Raw genomic sequence first — 26,858 nt, 5'->3', positions numbered from 1 at the left:
TTATTGTCATATTAGTCATCACCACTCTTAATAGAGCCCACTGCTAGCACCAAGAAGCCCTCAATTCACCTCAGGAAACATGCTCCACAGACAACCATCCCAATAACAATACAATAGTGAGACAGTCTTGTGCATTTTATCAGAATGGCACTCCTTTAATTTTTCAATTCTCTTTATTGATGTCCTTTTTCATGTATAGGTCTATTAGATTCTACTTCCTCTAGTGTCCTCATAGGAATTGGTGCTTGCCAACTACAATAAGTTGTTTTGACAACTTGTCTAGCTATACAATACTCTGTTTCTTTCCCTCTGCAGTCTTTTTGGCTTCAAATGAGTGCCTTCAAAATATAGCAGAGTCTATCCAACCAAACTATGCAACATCAAGAAAAAGCTTTCTGTGTGTAAGCATCATCCTGCCAAAACCACAATCTTTAGTGTGCTCAGAGTTCTTTTTCCTTTCTTTTTTATTTTTATGGAGATGTAAATCCCCGTTCCTCTCTTGTCTACTCCTATCTTAATAAGGAATGACTGCCGTGACTACCCCCATCTAGCTATGCCATTCACCACCAGCACCTCTGCTCTCCTCGTGTGCTTCAAGAAGAACTGATTAGCACTTTGCATAATTAACCTGATTAGCACTGTGCATAATCAAACTGATTAGCACTTTGCATAATTAAAAAGAAATAATAATAATAACAATAATAAGCACTAAGTAATATCAAAAGCTGTTAGTCCCACAGCCCTTTGCTTACCTCCAAGATTAGTTCAGTGCAGCATATTTTGCACCTTCACACTGAAGTCTTTTCTTTAACTCAGAAGTCAAGAAAAAAAAATACTTTAAATCCATAGAATCATTATGGTTTTCTGCATCCATATTTACTAAACAATCAATTTCTTGCCCATGCATGCCTCCCTCAGTTTTAGTCTCACATATTTTATCCATTTTAAAATGGAGAAAAAAGGAAATAAAACCAAACCAATGAGAAATATTTGGAAAAAAGTTAGGAACCAAAACATATGCTGTTCTTATAGTCTTATAATTCTCCCACGTGTTGTTTCTGGGTTATAATGAAGAATGTGGGAAAAACTAGACAACCTATCAGAAAAACTTGGCTTGGATATGTACTATGTTTCCTTGGCTAAGTCATTTAATCCCTCAGAATCTCTGGTCCCTCACCTAAAAAATGGAAATAATAATACTGGTTCTGTTACCTCAAGGTTATTGTGAAAATAAAATAAAATAATAATTTATGAAGGTGGCTTGTAAGCTGTAAAGCATGATATATACTTGAAGTATACCATCCAAAATCCCTAATCCTCTTATCCCTAAAATTTTATTTCATACCATGGACAACTTTACACATTAAGAATAATAATAAAATTTTATATTTACAATGCCTTAAAGTTAAAAACTTATAAAGTCCTTTTGTATACTTTATCTTATTTCCTATTCAATGGCTGAATGTGATTAATAATTTTACTTTAAGTTATAATCTAACTTTAGTAATTATTGTATCCATCATAGCCCTCATTTGTGTTTCCACAGAGGTTAAAATGAAACTATTGCTGGAAATACATAGGAGTATAGGAGAAAATCTAGTACATTTCTATTAATTTGGAACTCCAACATAGAGAATTATGCAACTCTGTGTGTCTACCCCATGACAGACAACTCCTTAACACCAAGGCTTAGTTCAATTCCTCTTTCCTATAAGTGACCATCTCAGATAGCACTCAGTCAGAATTTCTCTTTTCCTCTCTTATGCCCTCTTAATATTTTATCTGAAACTCTACTGTACACAGTTCTATATGTACTTAGTATTTTGTATGTAGTGCATACAGTTTTATTTGTATGTTTGATTCCTCTAGTAGACTACAGAGCTCCCAGAAAAAAACTACTACACCTCATTTATCTTGGCCTCCCACAATAGCTGTCACAATGAGTGATCCACGTGGTAAACTCAACACATTTGGTACACTGGACTTGAGGAGACTAAATAGCAATTTTTTTTTCAGTATGTATTTACCAAGAAACTTCTATATGTAAGTCTGAGTAATTGCTCTGCGGACTATGTGCTGGAGGGTACAAAGGTGTTTGACTTTATCTACCATTAAAATATTTAATATAGGTGAACTTGTTTCATTTATTTAATCATTTACTTATTTTAAAAAACAAATTCCTAGTAAGTGCCAGGCATTATACTAAATATTGAATATAATGCTGATTAAATTCCAAAGGAACTATTGATTTCTCTAGGAGTTTATAGTCTACATATTTTTAAGGAGCTTAGTATCCTTTAAGAGGCTAGATTAGAGCACTGTGGAAGGGGATTCTTAAGTAACAAAGATGATTTAAGACAAGTACAAGGTACCCACCATCTATCAACCTAAAGGAAAGGAACCCAAATAAGCAGTCAGGGTTCCTGGACCAATCATCCATTTTACAATTCATTTAATTCAAGAAGAAAAACGCTGCTGTGGAGATTATTCAAGTCCAAATGTTCCTGGTGAAGGTGCTTCCAGTAATTCTGGGAAAGAAGCCAAATTCCTAGTTTTATATGTAAATATTTTAAAAACACACACATATATATAAGCACAAAAGAAAGGTCAGGAAGACGTAAGTCTTTTAAAATCTATTTTAATAATTTTTTTCTATAACTGTCCGCAAAAGTTTGGGCTTTTTTGTAGCCTTACGTTTTCTTTTACACAATACACCTGCTTTTTTTTTTCTAAACTAAATATTTCTTCCATCTAATGACTCTCTTTATTAGACAGCATCTAATTTGCATACATTTACATACAATTTAAATGCTAGCTTGTGAGAACAAAGAAATGGCTCTGTATTGTACTGAAGGACAATACTCAGTAAAAGAAGGTATAAAAACCAACCAGCTCAGTGACTATGTAAAGTCTGTTTCAGATATATCAGACTTTTTTTTGGTAATATACTAGTTAGAAGGAGCAAAAATTATTTCATCAAGCAATGAAAGAGAGATACAGTACTACTTCGTTTAACTGCCATTTCTGTACCACCCTCCCCAGCATGATTACGATATTTCAGGGGTTCAAGTTCCTTGTTCTACTATAATTTCCTTTACTAGGTATGATGGATTCAATCTTTTCACATTTGTTTCATGTCTTATACCTAAAACAACCTGAAATTACACTGTGATAAAGCGCTGTTCCCAAACACGCAGGGTAGAATATGACATACTGTTTTCCAGGGAACAATGTTAAGCCCTTACCTTTAGCAAGTAATAGAGTTTACTGAGACTTCCATGTCTTTATCATATGAACCAGGTCCTCAAAAAAGAAATGATTTTGAATGTCTAGTGGGGAGTCAATGGGAAAGAAGACTTGACAATAGGAAAGGAATATAAGGTGAAAGAAAAGTTAGAGATCAAAGAGTACCTGAGTTAACTATTTCTCCATTCAGCAATGTTATCCCTTTGTAAGTCTCAAAATCTGCAAGACTCATGGGGAATATTTTAAAAAAAAAGGAAAACCAGGGCTCCTCAATGATCATTTCAAAGTACATTCACATACATAGTCTCTGACTCTTCTCTCTGTACTTCTTATCCTTGACACAAGGAGAGAGAGATTATAAGCAATCCTGAGGAGCTTGCTCAGTATTTTGTAAATATTAACTATTTTACAAACATATAAGTTATAAAGCTGTGGTCACCACTAACTGAAAATAAACACTAGAGGGATTCAATTTTCTGAAATATTTGTGTAAAATATCACTAAAAATGATAAATAGTATATAAAAATGCTTCAAAAGTATAAGTGATACAAATGTAAGGCAGGATACTAGGACAAATTATTAGAAAAACATAAAGCTATATATGAATTGGCTCCATAGACTCAGTGGAAATATCATCTATGCCTGGGTATTGAAAGTGGTCATGGGAGATGCATTTCCTAGGAAATATATTTAATATCATTAATTTGGCCTGTTTTCTGCATCTGATAATGCAAATTTACAATGTTAATGACCAAAATAGGTGTGAACTTGTCAGTGAAAAGTGAAGAAATTTTATCACTCTGTGGGGGCTGTCGAATGCCCACATGATTTGGAACATTGGGCAGTCAAACAGATTGCACCATCTCTACTAGCAATCTTGAAGCATGTCTGATTTTCCACCTGGTGAGATGCTTGAGTTAGAGACTTGTATTAGTGCTGGAGTGCCGGCATAGATGAATTCTGCCAACTTCTTATTCCATAAGAAATTATAAATAATGATCAAAATCACTTAAAAAATGATTAGTCACTGTACTTTTAAAAACCCTAGGTACTGACTATAATCGATTCTAGTCACTAGGATATGGAGTCAGAAAGTTTTTGACCCTCTGAAAACCATGGGTTAGGACTAAAATATTTCTTAACTTCCAGAGAATCTCCTCCCTAATCCCAAATCCCTTGCTCCATGAGGTAACGAGACAATCACCTCATGAGTACTTAGTTTCTCTCCTTTCAAAGATCGTCAGTAAAAATTTAAGTGAAATTTTTGTTTCTAAAGGCTCATTAGATGGCTCTTGTTAATAGAGATTTGAAACAGTGCTTGTTTTCACATCAGAATATCTGTTGGTATCCATCAACAGACCTATTTTCTACATATTAAATTCTGTCTTGTTTCTTTGTAAGCGCCTCTTAATACTAACTCAGCCATCACCTGTGCTGGAGGTGGTTGAGATCCACCTCCCCGAAGTATGTTACCACGGTGACAAAGTAGTGACCTAATTTACACACACCTGCTGGATTAATTGGGCCAAAACGAAAGATGATATATATACTCAAAATCCAAAACTGATTTTTCTCTCAAAATTAAATATTTGATTTTTTTAAATTAGCAGTTTCTAAAGCTAAGTAACATACTCCAGGTGTGCATTTGCCAGTTAATACACCCTGAATGTTTCATGATACTTGAGGAGCAAAATATATTGTGTGATGAATACAAATCTTTTACGTATTTTCTATGTGCAATGATGATTTTATGAGTAAGTGGTCTCAATCACTGAATACGCGGGTGTGCCTCAGGGGTCAGGCCACACTGCTTCAATGCAAATGGGGACATTTCAACCATGTCAAGTTAGCAAGCAAAGCATGATCTGAGCCACCTTTGAAAATGGGAGTTTACTTTGGAGAAAGCTGCTCTTTATTACCTGTGGTAGCCTGCAACATCCCTTAGACAAAAACATTACTTACCTCTGCTCGACCTCTTCCCACCTCTGTGTACTCTTTCTTCTCAGACCACTGAGAGCTCTTCTTTGAGCTATATAAAGTTATATACCAAGAATTGATGAGGATATGAGCAAATAAACATTTTTCAGAGACTGCTACTTGGACCATAGCAATGTGTAAATGGTATAACTAAATGCATCAAAAGCCTAAAAAAATGCACATATCTTAGACTTAATAAATCTATTTATAGTAATTTATCCCAAGGACATAGTCAGGGATATTCACAAAAAGTTTTGTACAATGCTATTCATTCTAGGTAATTTTTAATAGAGAAAAATTGGAAGTAACTTCCATGTCAAAGAATAAGAGATTGGCTAGGCAAATTATAATACATCCTTGAATAGAAAGCTAGATAACTGATAAAAATCATGCCACAGAAACATTATTTATTAACAGAAACAAACATTCATAAAATATTTCTAGTTTGAAATGCAGAATCCAGAACTATACATTGAGTATAATCCTATGTTTTTGTATGTACACATACATACATATATCAAAATATTCATAATGGCTTTTCTTCCCTAAGTGGTAGTAGTAATATCAAGGGTGATTTTGTTCTCTTTTTTCCTGCCTTTTGTATTTTGTTTTACATTGATGGTGTATTAATTTTATAATAGAAAAAAATGACTGTATTAAAAATTAAATGAAGTATAGGAAAAAAAGTTAAATTATATTTCCTGATCCCTCTCCCCCACTTATATTACACATTCCACCTAGTCATACTTTTTTCTTTGTCAATTCCAGTCATAAATATAATAGAAGTTAAACTGAATAATGTTTTCTTACTGTGAAATATTCAACTCTTCTAAATGAACAAACCCTTTACTTATTTACCAATCTTACAAAAAGATGTCAGCCATCAGAAACTTTAGAAAAAGCCTCCAAGCTGGTTTTTAAGCTCAGAAAAACCATGCAAAGTAATTGCCTTAGTAATGATGACTACTTGAAGTGAACTTTTCAAGGTAGAAAGTAAATCTATTTACCACTTGGCTATTGTGTCCTACTTAAATTATAACTTTCACACTTCTTTTTTTTTTCATTTGTATAGTGAGAGGGTTTTGTGGGCAAGTAAATCCTTCTCTTAAGTAAGTCAAATTAACATTACCATATGAACTAGATTGACTTTAAAAGTATCTTGCTAGGGGTTTAATTTATTTTATGATGCTTTCACTGACTTAATCATTGCTTAAATTATCAAAATATAATAATTTATTCTCATAAGTAAGAAAGTTTCTTAGAGATATTTATGTCATAAACAATAGATATCAGTGATTGATAAAGAAAAAATATGTCAATTTTGGCAGTTCAGTTCCCAATAGAATACTTTTTCTTTTTTACTTTAGTGCTCATCTCTGCCTTCCTAAGGAGCCATGTGAGAAAAAAAAGTGACTTTCATTTCAAGTGATATAAAATAAAATTGCTCGTTTTCATACCCAAGAATAAGTATTGATAAATTTTTAAAAACATATAGTACAAGAGTAAATTCTAGCTGAATCAAATACATAAGTATTAAAAGTGATTAAAGCATAATGGTGCTAAAAGAAAATATGGGTACTTTTTTATATGAGTTGTTCTAAGAAATAAAGGAAATGATTGCTAAATGAACCTATATAAAAAGACTACAAAAGGTTAAAAAGCATACTTAGAAAATGAGAATATAATTCTAACATGTTACAGAAAAGGGGTTAATATATGAAGAAGTCAGACAAATAAAAGATTTTTCTGAAAAACTACATAGAAAACTAGTCAATTCACAGAAAAAATAAATACAAATGGCCTGTAAATTTTTAAAGTATTTACTCTAACTCATAATTAAAGAAATGTAAATCAAGACAATGATGTAATATCATTTCCATTTATCACATTAGAAAAATGTTTTAAAAGTTGTTAAAACCTGTTGTTGCTGAAGCTGTTGTAAAGCAGAAATTCTCGTATACTGTTAGAAGTTTATCTGAGAACAATGGTTTTGAAGGAAAATTTAATAGCTATCAAAATTTTAATTATATATACATATCTAGGAAATTACACGATGTGTATCTTAAAACAAATACAAAAAAATATTTAGAAAGTTATTTATTGCAATATTATTTGAAAAGCATAGAAAGTGGAAACTCTGCAATGTTTATCAATTGGGCAGTAATTAAATACATTTTGTTGCATCCGTAAAATAGAGATATTAAGCAGCTGTTAAAAAGGAGATGGTAGATCTATATTTACTAAATATGTTATGGGAAAATCTCTAAGATACAGATTAAGAAATAAAACAAAGTTCAAAAAACTTGAAGAGTATGATTTCTTACGTTTTTCATTATTAAAAAAAGTATATAGATACATTTTCATACGTGAATACACTTGAAGCTATCTCTGATGAATAGAACTACAAGTAGATAAAGACTCTTTTCATTTTGAATCCTTCCATATCATTTATTTTATTTTTTTAATATTTTATTTTATTTTTTATTTATTTCTCTCCCCTTCCCCGCCGCCCCCCACCCCCATTGTCTGCTCTCTGTGTCCATTCACTGTGCGTTCTTCTGTGACCGCTTCTATCCTTATCAGAGGCATGGGAATCTATGTCTCTTTATTGTTGGGTCATCTTGCTGTGTCAGCTCTCCGTGTGTGCAACGCCATTCTTGGGCAGGCTGCACTTTCTTTCACGCTGGGTGGCTCTCCTTACAGGGTGCACTCCTTGCGCATGAGGCTCCCCTACACGGGGGACACCCCTGTGTGGCAGGGCACTCCTTGCGTGCATCAGCACTGCACATGGGCCAGCTCCACACAGGTCAAGGAGGCCCAGGGTTTGAACCACAGACCTCCCATATGGTAGGCAGATGCTCTATCCTTTGGGCCAAGTCTGCTTCCCTATATCATTTTAATTTAAGACAATTTTTAACCATGCAAAAGCATTTTTAAATAATAAAAACAGCAAAAAAATTGTTCAGTGTAGTGATAAATGGTAAAAAGTATACATGGAAATAAAAAATACTGCAGTTTTCAGTTCCTTATTCTACACTTGTCTAGATCTACAGTAAATCATTCAACCTCACTGGACTTCAATTTCCTCACCTCTAAAATAAATGAATTACCTGAAAAGATAATTTCTGGAGGGCCTTAAAACTAACATTATATACTTATACATGTTAAGAACCCAATTCAGGATGGTGGGAAAATACATTTGAGATTGAAATATCTATTTTGAGCATCTATAGCTATTAAAGTTAACAAATCTCTATTTAGTATTTTGTAGACATATGACTACATGGCTTTATAACAATAGCAAACAATATACATGATAAAAACTTTGGCATGCTGAATAAACTAAAGATTATCTCAGTGCACCAATAGTGCTTCTGGTTCTCTACAGTTTAGTTTACAGGTTGTTGAAACATGCCAAACAAATGTTTTTCTTACACACATCACTGACATAATATAACCACGGCCCAGGTATATTTCTCCAATCTGACTCTGATATATGATCTCACATATACAATGTAAGTAGAACATAATTTTACAATGGTTTATAATTTAGGTATATAGTGCCACAAGTACTCTTTTAAAAAGTTTCTGATTTCTATAACCTTATATATATATTTTTTATTGATTTTGTAAAAATATTACATTAAAAAAATATGAAGTCCCATTCGACCCCACCACCCCCACCGCACCCCTCCCCCCGCCCCCAGCAACACTCACTCCCATCATCATGACACATCCATTGCATTTGGTAAGTACATCTCTCTATAACCTTATAATGCCATGCTTACAAATTATAACAATTACTCTGTAACCTGTTTTTACTTTGTGAAATTTGAGACTTTGGCATGATAATGGCCTTCTTCCATTTTGATGTAATATTCTCGTGACTTAAATAGATTTGTGGGGTTTTTTAAAGCAAAATCTTTCCGTCATGATTTGGACAAAAAATTAAATGGTCATCCAAGTTACATAGTGGAAGTTGTGCCCAGTGTGTATTTCTGAGAAAGCAAATAGCTCTTTCCTCCATTTCTGGTGTTCACTACTGTAATAACAGTACAGTAAGTAACAGTACTGTAAGAACAGAAAAATGAAAATGTCCTTGGTAAGATTCAATTGTATAATTTTTCTCTGTTTTATTTAATCATAACATAGCTTGGTTTATAAATTAGAATGAAGTAAAGCCTATCAAAATTATATTAAGAGATTTTCAGTTTTCTTAGTCAATAGTAGTTTAAACTCTCTCATCTACAAATCGAACCAGTTCTGAAACTGTTATTTGAGTCTGTTTTTCAAATGTTCATAGTAGATTGTCTACTTCTAAATGCATATTTTCATATAGTATCAGCCGGGGTCATGGTATTACTGGCATCTGTTAAAGCATCAAGCAATGGGAAAATAATGCCGTGAGTGCTATGTTGATTAGACACATTACACTCAGGAAAATTCAATCAAATCTCATCATTTTCAATAATTTACCACCACACATGCTTATCTAGTTATGGATAAACAATTTAATTTTGAATGAAGCATTTGGGGGAATTTCAGTTTCAAGATGATAGTAGAGAAGAACAGATTTGCTGTGCCCAACTCAAATGGAAAGATAACTATATATTCCTAAAAATTTCTATGTTAAATCTTGGACTAGACAGGACTAATTTTTAAAAAATAAAATTAATATTAAGAATATTCACTTTGACTTTCCATTTTCAGCCTTGACATACAGAAAAAGAGGAAAAGGGTTGGTTATTCCTAGAAAAGATGATTTACCAATAACTGTAGCTCCTCTACCAATAACCTTGGTACCAGTGTGGATAATGGAATGGTGAGGGAGAGCTAAGGGTGGCCATGAATGTGGTTCCTCTCTTTGCAGTCAAACTTACTTTGGTTTCACAAATGATAAGTTTATAAAATGTTAGGGAGACAGACGTAAGCAAATTTAATCCATTCCTGAATGCTTATTATTGCCATGGTTACAATCAGGATAAAGCGGTGTTATCAACTGGTTGCCCCCAAATTGGAGGCCCCCAATTGTGCATTTTTAATACCCAGCAGACAGAACATATATCCCCTTACTCTCCTATCTCACACACACACACACATACACACACACACAATCCTGAGAAACCTTACAGAATCTAGAGATCTAATTACTTATACTCAAGATTATCCCTTCATTGGCTCCTTCCCATTATTCAAGTTTTAGTTCAAGCATTATTTCCTCAGAAAGGCCACCCATGAGCCCATTCTTCAATCCCCCAGATATTTTCTCTCCTTTTTTTCCATTATACTTCCTGAATAAAGCATGCCATTTTCTAAATGCATCCTATTTATGTAGTTGTTGATTTGTTTACTGTCTTTCTCTGCCCGCTCCACATTCAAGCCCCAATGTTAGCTCCATGAGATATAGGATCTTGGACTTCTTTGTTCAGAACTCTATCTCCAGTGCCTAGAACCAGGCTGACTTGTAATAGTTCACCCATGGTGGCGGAACGAAATCTGAAATATAGCAAAATAATACTTTCTTCTCTTGGGTGCTTATTGCAACAGAAATAAGACAATCTATAATAGCTTAATTCAATTAATGTGTTTTGGGTTCAAATCATAGTTTTGTAAATCACAATCACATTTTCACATTTAACTATATATTAACTATTTCAGAGATGAGTTCATTTTCATTTTCATTTCTATTTCCTATTTATTTGGCAGGGCAGTCTAATGTTTACTTCTAATTTTTTCTGTCCTATGACTATAAAATTATATGTTATCCAGAACAGAAGTACACCAGGAAGGAATTATTGGTAGATAAGATCTGCTGTAATTCATACAATCACTCTACTAATTATCTATTTTAAAAATTCAAATTTTTGGTTTACCAATTCTTTTCCTCCCCATTTCCCCTCCCCCTCCCTGCTGTTTTTGCAGTCTGTGTTCATTTGCTGTATGATCTTCTGTATCTGTTTTTCTTTTTTTGGTCTTCTCATCTTTTTCCTCTAGGATTCACTGGGATTTAATCGTGGGGAACTCTGATGTGGAGAGAGGGTCCCTGTCAATTATACCACCTTAGTTCTTAGTCTCCACTGCCCTTCACCTAGACTCTCCTCTTCATCTCTCTTTTGTTGCATCGTTATCTTGCCGTGTTTCTCCCTTGTGTGGGCACTTGGCTTGCCACATGGGCACTGGCTCAACACGTGGGCACCCAGCTCACCACACAGGCACTCGGCTTACAGCGTGGGCAATCAGCTGCTGTGCAGGCACCCACGTGAGCATTTGGCTTGCCATGTGGGCACTGGCTCACCACACAGGCACACTTTCTCTTCTTCTTTTTCACCAGGAGGCCCCAGGGATCAAGCCCGGATTCTCCCATATGGTAGGCAGAGGGCTTATCACTTGAGCCACATCTGCTTCCCATCAAGTATTCTTAAAAATTCTACCTGTAATATCCTACAATCATGAGGTGAAGAAGATCAACAACAAATTCTTCCAATTCTATTCCAGTTATTTTAGGAGAGGTTCTACTTTAATCTCTGGTCCCTCTCTCATTACCTCTCCTTGCTCGCCACCAATAACTCTTTTCCTTTCTTCTAGAAAAGAATAACATCTCCTATAGATTGAGAATAACTTGGGAAAAGTAAAAGGAATTTACTTCTTTGAGTTGGCCAGAACTGTCTCAGTCTTTTACGGGTTATGTATAAGCCTTTTACTGGCTATGAAATAATTTAACTTCTCTGAGCTCACTCCTGCTTTTTCAATCTGGTCATAGATACTCAAGATTTGCAGTTATTCACTGAATAGGTGTGAATTTGTAAATATAGCAAGATTCATAGTTCTCTAATAAAGATCTTACCAATGCTAAATATAGAGGTTAGATTACTTTATGATTTCAACATACAATCATCTAGTATAATGATTTTTTCACTCTAAATTGCAGATACACACTTTAGCTTACAGTATCTGGATATCACAATGAAAAAAATTCTGTTATGATTTAGGTCATGAGTAAAATTATTTGAAAGTACTATGGACTATAAAAATGTATTTGTCATCTCAATACACACAGATTCTTAGAAAACCTGGATGCAGCTGAGGTCAGTTTTAATTTGTGCTATATCTGCAGAGTGACTGCAATACTGTTGGTTATCTGCTCTACACCTCAAGTTCACCATCTATAGTGAAAAGATATTTCAGTAGTTTAAAAGGGAATGAAAGAGAATGACTCATAATTCAATCAAATTCATAAAAAGCACAGAGGTGCTAAAGCAACAGTATTCTATAAATGTGAGCAGAATAAGCTTTGTCAACTACAGAATGGATAAAGGATGGATGTGTTAGTATTTAAATAAGTCTTCCATACATATTTACTACAGAAAAATAAAGTGATTCTTCTTGTAGTCCCTACTTTAAAAAAATGGAAGAGGTTACAGCAGTTTCATAAGTGTAAAAGGGTAACCTCAAAGTGCCCAATTAGTGAGAGCACACAAGTACAATGAGAGCCCACAAACTGAGTTGGAGGTTGTAGTGGTGGCTGCTAGTAGTAGTAAGTCCATTTAAATGAATATACTGTTGGAATTGTTCCCTCTTACACCTAATAGCAAAATACTCTACAAAAGGGACATATCCTCTTCAAATCTCATATTTACAAGAAAGCCAGAAAGTTGTCTGAGACTAGAGTTAGTAGGAGTTTAAAAAGTGAATAGATACATATTTTTAAAAATCCAAAGTACCATATGAAAGTGAAAAAAATTTAATAATATTTTATAGTATTTGATAAATACCAAAGGTATGTTTGAAATCACTTAATCAGACATAATTCAAATCATTTATCAAAAAAATTTATGCTGTTGAAGAAATGGATACAGGAAGTAGACTCTAATAAGTATACACTGCTTTGCTTGAGGCATCAGACCACATGGCCAAATTATGTCTTAACTATCTCCTGATACATAACACTAGCCATTTCTTAAGCAATGCTGAATTTAGCTTTCCTATTTACTCAATAATATAAGTTATTATAAAATAAAAATTTTTATTTAATATTCAGTTTACATATTTTTTCTGTACAGGTCCCCTTGCTTCTACATAAATCTCAAAATTCAGAATATCCTCATTTATGTTTTTATCTTTAAAAATTCATGACCTATATTACAACCCTGTTTTGAATTTCTGAACAAAAAAGAGAATAATAGATATTGTGAAAAGTTGAGAATCTTTAAAGAAAATATATGTGAAGGAAGAAAGATCAATTAACACATTTTTACCCTAAATATACAGAAATGCATATATTTAGAAAATTAGAAAATATTTTTACACATCCCCTTAAAGACTCTAAAAATCACAGGATGCAGAGACAGCCAAAGTAGATACAACCCCAGGTACTGGTGCTCCTGAGGGTTACAGAGACACCCAAGTTCTACGGTCATGGTAGATGGCTCTGGAGTTCATTGCCTTGCTGGTAGGCTCTACTCTGTAGTTGTGCTCCTGATTGTGATGGAGTTGGACTTAGATGTGACCTCTCTATACATGCCTCTTCTGTAACTTTTACTGAACCTATGATTGGCACTGGGGTTTGCATATGCTCAGGAGACTTGAATCTCTAGACTGTCCATGTGCCAGCTGGGCTCTGAGCCTCAGAAGAGTTGCAACACCTACTCTCCAGTTCATTGGATGTAACCAGGTCAGCTGACAGGGAGGTGAGAATGGTCAACCACCACACCTGGGACAAATCCAAGCTGGAGAACTGCATCTATCAGCCAAGTGGGATCTAAGCCCCCTCTCAATTTAGAGGTGGAGTGGACATCACCATCCCAGGGTCCACAAGATGGAGGAATATAATATTGACTGGAGTGGATTTGCTGGTATTCTACTATATAACTGTTGTGACTCTAGCAATGGAAGAATTTATATCATTGATATGGAGATGGTGGCCACAGGAGTAGCTGAGGGCTGGGAGAGGGAGGAAGAGGTGTGACATGGGGCATTTTTGAGACTTGGCGTTGTCTTGAATGATATTGCAGGGACAGATGCAGAAAAATTGTTTATCCTGCCATAACCCACTGGATGCACTGGGAGAGAGTATGGACTACAATGTAAACTATGGTCCATGCGGTGTAGCAGTGCTCCGTGGTGTATTCACCAATGCATGAATGTGCCTTGCTGATGAAAGGGGATGTTGATGTGGGAAGAGTGGGGGTGAGCAGTGGGGTATATGGGATCTTCTTAAGTTTTTAACATAATGTTTTATGTGATCTATTTACCTTAAAAAAAAACAATAAAAAATTTTTTTAAATTTTAAATGAGCTTAAAAAATCATAGGATGATACATGTAGATATTTATTGTGAATCATTACTTGTTTAAAGCAGAAAAGAATAAAGGAATTATCCTTCTAGGAAATTGCAAATGTCAATTTTTTTTCAACTTTAGAGGTGTGTGCTAATCACTATTAGTAAATGCAATTGTTCTGTAGTTTATAAATTTTATTTATTTAGTCAGCCTTCTGATCAAGTCACAAACTTCATCTAAAGGCGGGAACAAACGGTTCTTACAACTCGGAGAACCTATTTATATTTGAATTACTTCTGAGCCTCCTAACATTTTATAGGTTCAATTAAACATAAATACAGATAATTAGGATATTTATACAACCAGGTGGAAAGTGGATACAGTTTTGTCAATAATTTTTAAAGAGTACAATTATCTGAACTATTTCGACAACTGTGGTAAAATAGTTTAAATTATTTAGAAAATGTCCTCAGTTCTCCTATTGCAGTTACAGTCTGAAAAGACAGGAATGTTTGGTGAAAGCAGCTTTTCTAACATTCTCTTCTAAGATTGTTTTGGGAAATATCAGTAACCTTCATATTTCTTGAATTGAGGATTAAAAACCACCACCACAACAAAACAAGCAAGCAAAAAAGAGGACATTATTTTAATATACCAAGAGCTGACATCACACCAAAAAGAATTTAGTGCTGAAGATAGGACAGCTTCAGTAAACCTAGCATTGTTTTTTATTTTGGGCAAAAAACTGCTGGAATTTCTGACAGAAGGAACCATTATGCTCAGCAATGCAAATGACACAAATAGTAAGTTTTGAGCATGACCTGCTGTCACATCCCCATCCGGTATTATAATAGTGCCTTCCTACACAAACTCTTCAGTAGTGTGATAGAAAGAACTTAGGATGTGAAATCAGGAGACATGAGTTAAGGCCATACTTTGCCACTTTCTAGCGATGTGGCCATAGGTAAATCACTTAATCTTTCTAATTTCCACCTTAATATGAGAGTACAGTGTTGAAATAAGAACCAAATAAGATACTGAACTTGAAGATGCTTTATGAAATTACAAACTACTACATAAATATTAGTTATTTTTATCAGCAAGTACAGTAAATTACCTTAGAAATCTTTGGAATAACTTAAGAAATTCTTGAAGGATAGAATTCTTTCAGACTGGCTAAGTCCAGGAGCTGACGGACCTGACTGTGGCCAATTTAATACTCAAAATAAATTTTTTATATAATAAGACCATAAACTATAAATTATTAATAAACATTGCTATAACTTGATGATTGAAATACTTTATTAAAATTTAAAAACTAAAAAAAGTTAAATCCATTCTTAATTTTTTAGAATCTAAAAAATTTTCAAAAATTTCCCCCCAGATTTCTGTTTTGAGAGATTAACAGGTGAAACAGGAGTTGAGGGTAGGAACAAACAGCTCAACCTCAGTCTCACAATGGTGACACTACAATAATTCAAACTCAATACAATAACTCAAACTTAGTCTTTATACATGCTTGTACCTGGAGTACTATGACAAAGAAGATAGTTCAACATAATATACAATATGTTATTTTTAATAATGCAAACCAAAGCTAAGGATGAGGGCTTTAACAGAGAGGGGAGGTTGTTGCCAAATGTGACATGAGGGCTGAGAATGATGAGAATATAAGATAATTTGGGATGTGGAAACACAATAGTAGCAATACTGCTTTCACAGAAGCTTCCAGAATTTTTGGCAGAAAAGGGAGCATTTGGATGATCTCTAACAATTGGGCCTCTTTAGCAGTAGTCTTGAATCTTATCCATGCTCATCCATCGTATAAGTATACACCTCCCTCTATCCCATGGCTGTCACATTGAGCTAATTCGAGTGGCTATGGTTCTCTAATCTCTCTCTCTGAATTTTCATACCTGTGAACAGGCATAAAACACAAAAATTCAACAAATTTATTTAAAGATTGATTACATGCTTATGTACAAGCACAGCAAATTTTAAAATGATACAGAATAACACATAAAGAAACTCGCAAAGTAACTATTACTAAAGTTTACTTTCTTTACCGTAAGTTCTTTTTGAAACAGATAGGGAAAATAAATAAATACAAATTCCCCCCTCACCACCAAAAGTTAAGGCATATTACAATTTGTGTCAAATGAATGAATGACACACAAAAGTATAAAACAGTTAATTTAAATATGCAAATTATTATGATGGTACATTTATATCATAAATAAGAGAGAATTGTTATTGAAAAACAAATGATTCAACAGTAAATATTAGCAATGACTAGGCTATGGAGTGTTTCTTGAATTCTTGCTTATTTTTAAATAAATGTGATGCTCTATTCAAAGTGCACAGTAAATCTGTAATAGCTAGAACAAATAAAAAACAGTAGTAGAGAAAGGAGGACCATGTAGACCATGTTAAACATTTTATTACATGATTTCAGAGTAGAATATGACGGTCATGAATATAATGACGATAAAGGAGAATAGAAAGAGCTAATTTATCATTTCAAAGGGTTTTCATATAGAGATAAACTCTGATTGACAGATGAGGAAACTAAGCTTAAAAGCATATGACGGGCTGCCCCAAACCTCATAACCAATAGGTAATAGTACATAATATTAATTCAGGTCTTCTGCCTCCACACCCTAAAATCAGTCCATTAATATATTGCCTCTTTATTCCCTAAATCCAGGGTTCTGTAATAAAAATTTCCAATATACAGTTAAAGTAGAAATCACTCAAGCCAGTATTGAGAGTACCACAAAATTTGTAAAGATAAAAATAATCTTTTATAAAACGATTGCTGTTAGTAAATTTCTACAGCAAAAACCACTTTGAATCCCCCTAATTCTTAACACAGAAACTTGCCAGTGAGAAAGTGCTTCCAAAACTGTCAGGTAAATTGTTTATTAGGAAGGAAAGCAACAAGAACCTATAGAAAGTCTCTGTGTAATAAATAAGAACACAGTACTTAACTAAATTTACAGTTTAGTAGAGAAGAAACACATTAAACCATGTGTTTATTTACAACTGAGATCTATTCATTATTCTTGACTATATCATACAATTCCAAATTCATTTGTTCATTCCATTCCCCAGCTTGGGAATGTTCTACTTTCTCCTTTCTAGTTACTTAAATCCTATTATTTTCATGTTTTGTCATGTTTCATGTTTTATGTTTTTTCCAAGACTCAAGTTCCCTTTCTTCTTAGCAAGTTCCAGGGCTATAATAGCTCACAAAGGTCTCTGCCTATTTAGAGTATCTTTAGTACTTACTTTTTCAGCAATAGCAAAAGGGTTGCATCTCACATGCCAATTCCCATCAATTCACTGTGGCTGTCTAAAGTATAGACTTCAGAAGGATTCTGAGGCCAAGTTCTAGCTTAGTGGTACAATGAACCATCATGGATTAGTGAGGTCTTTCATGTGCAGAGAAGAATGGCTTCTTTGTTAAATTTTATAGTATTTACTTGACACGGAATCTTGGTCTAGAGCATGCTTTTGACACTGAGAGTGCCTATTTATTTGTTTTTAAACAGCTGTCATGTCTCGTCAAGTATACAGTTAGATTCTCAGAATCAAGGACTGTATATTCTTCTGTATGTCCGCTGCAACTAGCCACGCTTTGCAAACAATAGGTATCTATTGATGATAACGAAATAAACTTTTTAGAATTCATGCTTATTATTACTCAAACTCCACTTATCTCTTAGTGTTTCTCAAAAGATTATCAATATTAAACCCATTTTAGAGGGACTTTGCAACATAAACTGTAATATTAAAGTAAACATATCCTCTTTACTGTCACCAGATCAAATTAAACATAAGAGAACTGATAATACTTATGGATTAAATATATGTCTTCAACCAAATAATATAATGGAACAAGCAGATAAGGTAAACAGAAGTATTCCTAAGATGGATTTAAACCTTTTTAAAAAAGTAAATCTTTACCTTTTTAATATATATCCTACATATTTACTATGTCCTAGAAATCTTGTCCTATTTTTAGTAGAAAGCATCTCCTTGCACATAGTAAGTGTTGAAGAAATCCACGTTGATTAGTTTAGAGTTTACATTAGAGAAATTGTTCCATTTTATATCCTCCCCTCTAAGGAAGTGTATTTATCATATTCCATAACAGTTCACAGTTTGTTTTACATTAACTGCTCATACTCTGTGCCAATAAGACTGTGCTGGAACAGCAAATGAATTTGGTGCATTCATTTAAATGTTTCTGCAGACCACAGGCTATCAAGTTGTATAATGATAAGAGAGCCCCAAAGCCACCTGATCATCATTATACTCCCTTATTTTTTTGGACTACCATAGACAGTATTGTCAGAATTTCAATGCAGAGAAGAATGAAAAGGAAAAGTATACTTCAGATCTAATCATGAAAAAGAGTTTTATTAATTCAGACACCAGTGATGATGTGGCTAGGTTGGAAGGGGAATGAGATATAGGATCTGGAGTGCTTTATCTGCTCCAAGACCAATGCTGGTTTTGGCACTTCTCTCACTCTAGTGAGTTGCAAAAAAACAAGCAGGTGCTAGCAATCTGAGAGACCACATGCCAGCTACAGCTGCTTCAAACTGATTCAATTACATCTGCCTGAATAGTCCCAGGACATCAAACCAGTTGAAGAGACCCATAGGTTGTTAGGAGACCTAGTCCATCCTGATATACAACTGTCCTTGAGATAATCACCTTCAAAGCCACAGGTTTTGATATGTGATGTTTCTACCTCTAGGCATAGCAGAAAAGACAGAAAAAATAAGTGATTTTTATTTACTTTGGAATTAAAAATTGGTTGAAGGGGATAAAAAAGACACTTTCAAAATTTTATATTTAAAATCTGACAGTAGCTGAGGTCCTAAGGATACCTCGAAGCAGTCTGATTTTGTAGAACATTTCCCAAATCACTGGGTACAGCACATTTACAGAACATGCTCTTGGGATCCGGACTTCGCTCCAAACCTTGTTTGTACAAAAAGGGGCCAAGCAGCTGGGAAATTCTGGAGTGGAGTGTGTCCTCATTAGTTCCCATCTGCCACCAGAACTCAGCTCATGGCAAGTTTGGCTAAGTCCTGGTGTACTCGGGTCCAAATGTGGGTCAGTTTTAATTACACTGTACAGAATTCAGTGTGCAGTTTTTAAATCCTTATTATATAGCACAGAGGAATGGGAAGCTTTCCAACTAATCAATGATTTAAAAGTATATGTGTGTGTGTGTATGTGTGTATATATACACACACAATTTTAAACCAGGCTAGACAGACAGTTGGTGGGAAAAAATCCTATGGATGAGTGCAAGGGTTAGTTAAGAGAATTATTAGTAAAATTGGGTCATGTGCAAGTTCTGCTTTAAAACTTCAAAGTGAGAAATAAACATTTTTCATTTGAAATATTGGAAACTACATAAGTATACCCAATGTCCCTTGTCCTTTAGTGTGAATGAGTAACTATGACTTTGGCCAGTTTATAATAAACACCTCCAGGAGAAATGGTTTTCACATAAAGAGGTATTTACTGTTTTGTCGTTCTTCATACTCCCTACCTTTCAATATTTTCATCCATGACAGGGATTGTTGAAAAGAGAAAAAAATATCATAGGCTGCCTCTTAAAAGTAAAAAACAAAGATGAGTGGGAGAAGAGAAAGAAAAGGAAAGCAGAGAGTTCATGTGCTGAGTAGCAGGCCCTGGGCATGACTTGGCTATCAATGTCAGCCACACAACCAGGGCCAGACTCAACCCATGCAGTCTATGTTCAGAATCCAGCCTGTCCAAAATCTTTATCAGGTGCAGGAGAGCTAAAACACTAAGCTTTCCAGGACAACTGTCAGCAAAAATTCAGGAGTGAGAATGTAGGCAAGCTAATGATTAGGCATTTGTGCAACAGCAAAATGTAACATTTTTGATGGGTAACAATGTTCTTTGACACAAGCTCTAATGACAAAGAAAAAACTTAAATACTCAGCTTGTGACTGAATTATTATAGAGTTTATTCATTAATAAGGAGTGTGGAATTATGGATTTGAGCACCAGCATTTAACACTTTCTGGCTATATGATCTAGGACAAATTGCTTATCCTCTCTGAAATTCAGTTTTCTCACTTGTAAAATGGTGAAAATAATATCTATCTAATAGCATTGTCATATGGACTATCAATTATATATGCAACACTTGGAATATGGAAGGCACTAATAAATGTTAATTATTAACTCAACTAAATAAAAATTCCATTAATCATCAATGTTCACCTTGATTCGTCATAGTTAAAACTGTCCACTTAATATTAAGCAAGTCAACTTTATTAACTCTGCAGAATTGTGGTTTATTCCATATATTATCTAGTGCTTTTTCCCTTACCTCTTTTCTGATTGCTGTTCAGCAAGACAATGGTGCAATATAAACAGCCTAGCTGAAGAAAATGGTACACTATCATTAAGATCATCTGATTTTTTATCAAAGATAATTAAGGGCAAGTCACATATACAAATTCACAGATTTACTTTTCTACCATTGAGAAAGTTTGCATAGGAGTGTATCAGGACATTTTACCACACTAATTTCCTTCTCAGTTTAACAGCAGAAAAAGAAAGCCTTATATAAGCGATCTTCTCAGTGACAAGCATGCCCACTAAACCTGCCTAACGTGGCTTAATTGTGGCAACCTTACCAACAGAATCACCTTTAGTTCTCTAGGATGCACATAAGAGTACACGACTTAATTGGTGAGTATGGGTTCTTCATTGTTTGCAAGCGATTGGTTTCAAGGGTATCTGACTTTCAAAAGAGAGGTAACAGTTATCTGGGATTGTATCCATAGCTACTTCCATTACAAGACACAACACAATTCTAAAATCAACAGATTCTGAAGGGGTGTTGATTATCCCCATCTTAAGATTTTCTTTAAGCAGCCCCATCAGTCTACAGAAGTGTTGCATGCATAGTTAGAAATCCAGTCTAGCCATGCTGAACAGTTATCATCAGAGGCATGATAAACTTTGCCAAAATCCTCATTTATTCCAATTCTTCATATTGCCCATCATAACAACTTGTATATTTTAACAAGAGTAGAACAAAAAAAAAATAGTATCTTTAAGGAATTCTAGTGTCTGGTGCGCACTAAATAAAGTATTTTGTATTTGAATTAATCTCCCTTCATTTTCACATCCATCATTTTAAAGGTAGATACTTTTACCTTCATATCATAGGTAAGAAAACTTGAGATTCAGTAAGATTAGGCAGCCTTGATCAGGTCACAAAGCTACTGAATTGTGGAGCTGGGATTTGAGTTCAGGTCAGGCGGACTCCAAACTCCTAAACTCAAATTCAGGTAACAGAGTAAGAATCCAGATATGCTAAAAGCATCATTGGCTTCCAAAGATGCTGATTAATTTAATGTATTCACAGATCCCTTTAAAACGTGTTGTCACTAAATAGTACAGTCTTGCTAAACCTAACTCAGTTTATCCTACTTACAAAGAAACCATGTTATTTACAAACGCAAAGTGATTAATCAATTTAGATGAACTCAATCCCGTTATAATGATCCTTCATGATGATCCTTTAGATTCAGTATAGTAATAACCTGTCTTTTGTTTAATATTTCAGCAACTTGACATTATCCATTTGCTATCTGGATTGTAAAGATAGTAATCATTTACTGCAGTCAACTCTCCAATCATTGGTCGAAAAAATTTTAACTCTAATATTTTTTCATATAAGATACCTCACTCTAGACCAAGAGTTAAGAGTTCTGGGTTCAAATTCAGCATCTCTATCTACTTGACCGTGAAGCCCCAGCAAATGCTTGAACCGTTCAGAATTTATTTTCTCATGATGAGTAAAATAAAGATGTTAGATAGATGACCATTAATAACTCCAAGTTTAACACTGTATGGTTCTTAGGATCTCTTCTAAAGCCTTGGTAACAGACATAGCTTTGGAAAAAACCTTTGAGATGATCTATATGTTCAGTCTGGGATCTTTCCCCAGGAAATTAGATGGTCTCTCTTCAGTAGTACTACTTCAATTATAGTTGTGGTAATGGTGGTGGTAGTGATCGTGATCGGAATGATAGTACTATAGCTAAGACCTATTGAGGGCTTACTATGTGCCAGCCGCTGGGTTGAGAATTTTACATGTATTGCATTATCTAGCTCTTATTGTACAATACTATAGGAGGTAGATACTATTTTTTTTCCAGTTTTCCAGATAAGGAAACAAAGGCAAAGAGAGATTAGAGATCTTGCCTGGGCTCATACTACTCATAAATGGTCTGAGTAGCCAAAGACAGCTATGTTAATATACCTTTCTGTCCCCCACTCTGTTTACTCTTTGAGAGTAAACACTTTGTCTTTATTCATCTAGCCTAGAACTGTGTCTGAAAAGAGTAGGCATTCATTTACCATGTGAAATAAAAGGATAGAAATGAGGAAGGAAGGGAATAGAGAAATTAAATCTGGGCATTTTATGTTCTCAATAAATGTAGGATATCTTCCTTAAACGCAGGAATCACATTTGCCCAGGAGTCCAGGGTTTGGTGATTTCTCCTTTCTAGGAGAAATTATTTTACCATAATTCTTGATACAGGCTACTGATCAGCTGCTATTATCTGGCATAATGACTAATATTCTAACTAACACATGTCCTTGGCTCATCACTTAAATTCTGATGCTAAGACTAATAGAGGAATAGAGTTTTATCTAACACATTAAGGTTCAGAGAAAAAAATAATGCTTCTAGTCCACTGGAGCAAGGTGAGGTGAAAGTAAATCTGTTTCCAGAGAAAAGGTACTTGCAAGTCTAAAAGTAATTATGAATGTTATAAACCAACGGTACTAAAATTTGAGAAGTCTAAATAAGATTGTTTGGCTCAGGTACAGCCTGTGCCGTTCTTGTGGAATATTGAATAGGCCTCGTGCCATGCAAAATGGAACTTTAAAGGGGCCTGTCCAAAGCAGGTCTTAACCACCCCGTTTTGACTTTACCTCTGTTTGCTGTACCTCTATTTATTTACAGTAGAATTCAGAGAATAATAGAAACTATAAATATATATACAGTAAACACAGGGCCCATTATTTCTGCTTAGAAAAACATAGATTATTAACAGGACCTGATCTTACCTGGCCAGAAGAAAGTCAACACCCATTTTATTTCTGTTTTCAGCGAGACAGAGATAGGGAAAGAGCACAAGCAAGTGCTCAGGAAAGTTAAGGTATTTTTAATTGAACACAGATTTGTGTATTCTTAGGCTGCAAAGTATTTCCAAAGTGACAAGTAACTGGGCCATTTAATCCCTCAGCTTTGTGTCTAAAATGGGAATAATAATTATTTTTCTCATATGTAACAAAAATGAATATAAAGCATATTGCAAATAGTGCTATGTCAATTGATGATAATAAGATAGGATCAAATCTTACATGTTAGTTTTTCTTTTTAAGGACAGGGCTGATCTGTCTCTTGTCTGTCTAATCAGTAGTATGAGAGCTAAAGGAAGTCCATCAAGAGTTATCCTATATGTATGAGTAACAAGTTTCTAGAACTTTCTGTTTCCAGTATAAGTCCAGAAACTTTTCATTCATATATGCATTTATTAAACATTTGTTGTCCACCAACTATGTACAAGGCAATATTTAAGGTTTTGTGGATAACCCCTTATTCATATTTGTATCTATATTTCCTATTGCCATAAAGGTTTAATTCATATTACAGAGATTTACTGAAAAAAAAAAAAACAGATTCCAAATGGGTCAATAAAAAGAAAAAATATACCACCTCTAAGACTTGTGCTTTATGATACTGAACACTGATGGAAACTCCTTAGTATTTTGTTTATTGTTGTTTTTAATATGTTGAGGAGAATAATGACAATCATTTGATGAGTTTTCAATGTCTGGAATTTGGGAATATTGAATAAAGTATTTAATTCAATACTTTCTTAATGCAGGTTTTGGATAGACTTTATAGAGCTTTCCCCAACTACTGTAATCAACAGTCTTTAATACCTGGTCTACATTAAAAAATACAGATATTTTTCAGAAAACAAATAGAACTTTCAACCACAAATGTTAGTATCACTAGTAGGTAACACTTAGGAAAAGTAGGAAAGATGTTCAGTGATTATGATTTGATGAAATTAAAAGATAATATCCTAGCCTTAAAATTCACATCTGGATTTTAGCTCCTCTTTTAGTATTACTATTTAACTTTCACTTTTTTCTGCTATGACTTCCACCTAAATGCAATAAGACACATGCGAAAATCAAGAAACCATCTTACAATATATTCTTAAATTTTCTGAATATGCCCCATGTGTCCACTAATAGCCAAATGCTTTCAAATCTGTTCAGCTAAATGGATCAATAACTACATCCAGCATCATTTGCTGGGTTTGCCAACATAGTAAAATTGAGCCAAACACAAAGTGTCTCTATCAGGACAGAAATTATCATCAACCCAGTTATCTGGAGAGATCCAGAGGAACCCTTTGAAGAGGTTATCATAAACTATCTAGGACAGTCAGCAGCTACTAAGAAAATATTTGAGACACAGAAGAAAGAATTTGGGTAAAATATTTGGGAGCTAAAGCTAGTGAGATATACAATAAACCAATGCAATAGTTTAAGATCTACATCAAGTAGGAATCTTTCAAACTCAGAGTACACAAAATACGTAACAGCACAAGCAAACTGCTAACAAGGTTCTCTGTACTCATATGACACAGCTGCAACCATTGAGCAGGTGCAACCAAGCTTTTGAGAATTCCTGCCTGTTGCCCAGGAACCACACCACCATGCATTTAAGATTTTAAACAGGTGCAAACATTTCCCCCCCATTCTTCTGGTGCTTGAGACAGTGCAGCAGACAGTACATCTGCCAACCCTCCTTACTAAAGCAACCACCACAGAAAATAAACTCAAAAGCGGCAAAAAAAGTTTAAAAATAAAACAATAATATAAAAAAACAGTGATTTTGCAATGGTTTGACCCTACATCAGCAGTTGCCCTAATAGTACAGTTCTATAAAATACTTTCTAATCTCTTCACCAGATGAATGTTGGGTAATTAAAATTATTCTGCTTCATCAAATCTTAGAAATGTTTGACTCTTACAATAGAGTGAAATGCAATGTATGTAGAAAATGTACTATCCTTTGAAGCTGCCAATATTTATAAATAATCAAACATTAACATTTTCACACTATTAAATCTGTTAATTTTAGTACACAAAAATGTAATAATTTTTCAATTAACATATAGATTTACATAATTACATATAATTCATATACATACCTGAACAGCTATGGGGCATAGACAGACTTGCAATTTATCAGGCACTCTGAAATGCAAAATAAAAGTATAAGTAAAAATTAATTCTCTGAGTTAGAACTAGTATTTATTTCGAGGCAATTTCTGCATAACATAAAATTGGTGAAAAGAATGGAGAAGTAGGAAAGAATTCAGTGTTTAAAATGATGAATTATTTTATACATATTTTTTCGCCATAGGCTATTTCAGATCACCTAAATTCACATGTGTACACAGAGAGAGAGAGAGTATGCTAGCAATGTTATCAAAAACAAGTACTGGCAAGGGAGTAAGACTCACCATGGTCTCTGAAACGCAAATGCTTTCACTAGAGGACGAGGCAAACACTTAAAAATGATTTTTTTTTTTTTTTGGTATTCCTCCAAGACTATTGCCTTCCTAATACAAATAAGATTGCTGCTTTCTAAAATGAAACCACTCAGATATATCTACACTCAGTTTCAAGAGAATATTGGTAAGGAAGAAAGGTGCCTTTGTAGAGCAATCCACACACAAAAAATGCATAAATAAATAAAAGTAAGCTTTGAATGTTCATTAACTTAAAGTTACACCGGCAACTAGAAAAACAGTGATGGCTGCAAGGGGGAATGCTAAAGCAACACACATAATAATGCATGATGCTTCAAGCCAACATATTTTGAGAAAACTGTTAATGATATAGGTATTGTTACAGAAGACTATGGAAGATGAGCTTAAAAAAAATGCAGATTTTACAATTAAACTTGAAAAATATCTGGATGTAGGTTAGAAACTGTACTGTTACACATGACTTCCAAACTACAGTGACCCTTAAAAATATTTCATAATCCCTTCTGAAATAGTGTTTAATTTATATACTTCTGGGCAGAGTTGATGACAGCAACATATTCCATAGGTCTATTTGAAAATACTCACTTAAATGTGGATAGAGGTAATTATCTATTTTGAAGATGGCTCAATGAAACAGGTTCTTCATACACTTCTGCTGAGGGTGTGAATTGCTAAATATTTTCTGGAAAGCTAT

At 34.2% G+C, this 26,858-nt stretch overlaps 1 protein-coding gene across 40 annotated transcripts in view; it reads right to left on the bottom strand.

Annotated features, from left to right (window-relative positions):
* The window catches only part of ZBTB20 (zinc finger and BTB domain containing 20), a 900,898-nt gene that overhangs the window by 624,744 nt on the left and 249,296 nt on the right, over positions 1-26,858 (bottom strand). For 21 of the 40 annotated variants that reach the window (XM_071214788.1, XM_071214789.1, XM_071214781.1 and 18 more), the window contains 2 exons: positions 25,820-25,865; positions 5,210-5,276 (listed from right to left, as the gene is read on the bottom strand). The gene's annotated coding sequence lies outside the window, so the exon portion shown is untranslated. The remainder of the gene's footprint in view (positions 1-5,209; positions 5,277-25,819; positions 25,866-26,858) is intronic. The other 19 variants (XM_071214799.1, XM_071214800.1, XM_071214782.1 and 16 more) reach the window with 1 other exon arrangement.

The sequence above is a fragment of the Dasypus novemcinctus genome, chromosome 4, assembly GCF_030445035.2.
Source record: "Dasypus novemcinctus isolate mDasNov1 chromosome 4, mDasNov1.1.hap2, whole genome shotgun sequence".
NCBI classification, from domain to species: domain Eukaryota; kingdom Metazoa; phylum Chordata; class Mammalia; order Cingulata; family Dasypodidae; genus Dasypus; species Dasypus novemcinctus.
Note: the sequence above shows the minus strand (reverse complement) of the source record. Positions and strands in the feature narration are given on the sequence as shown.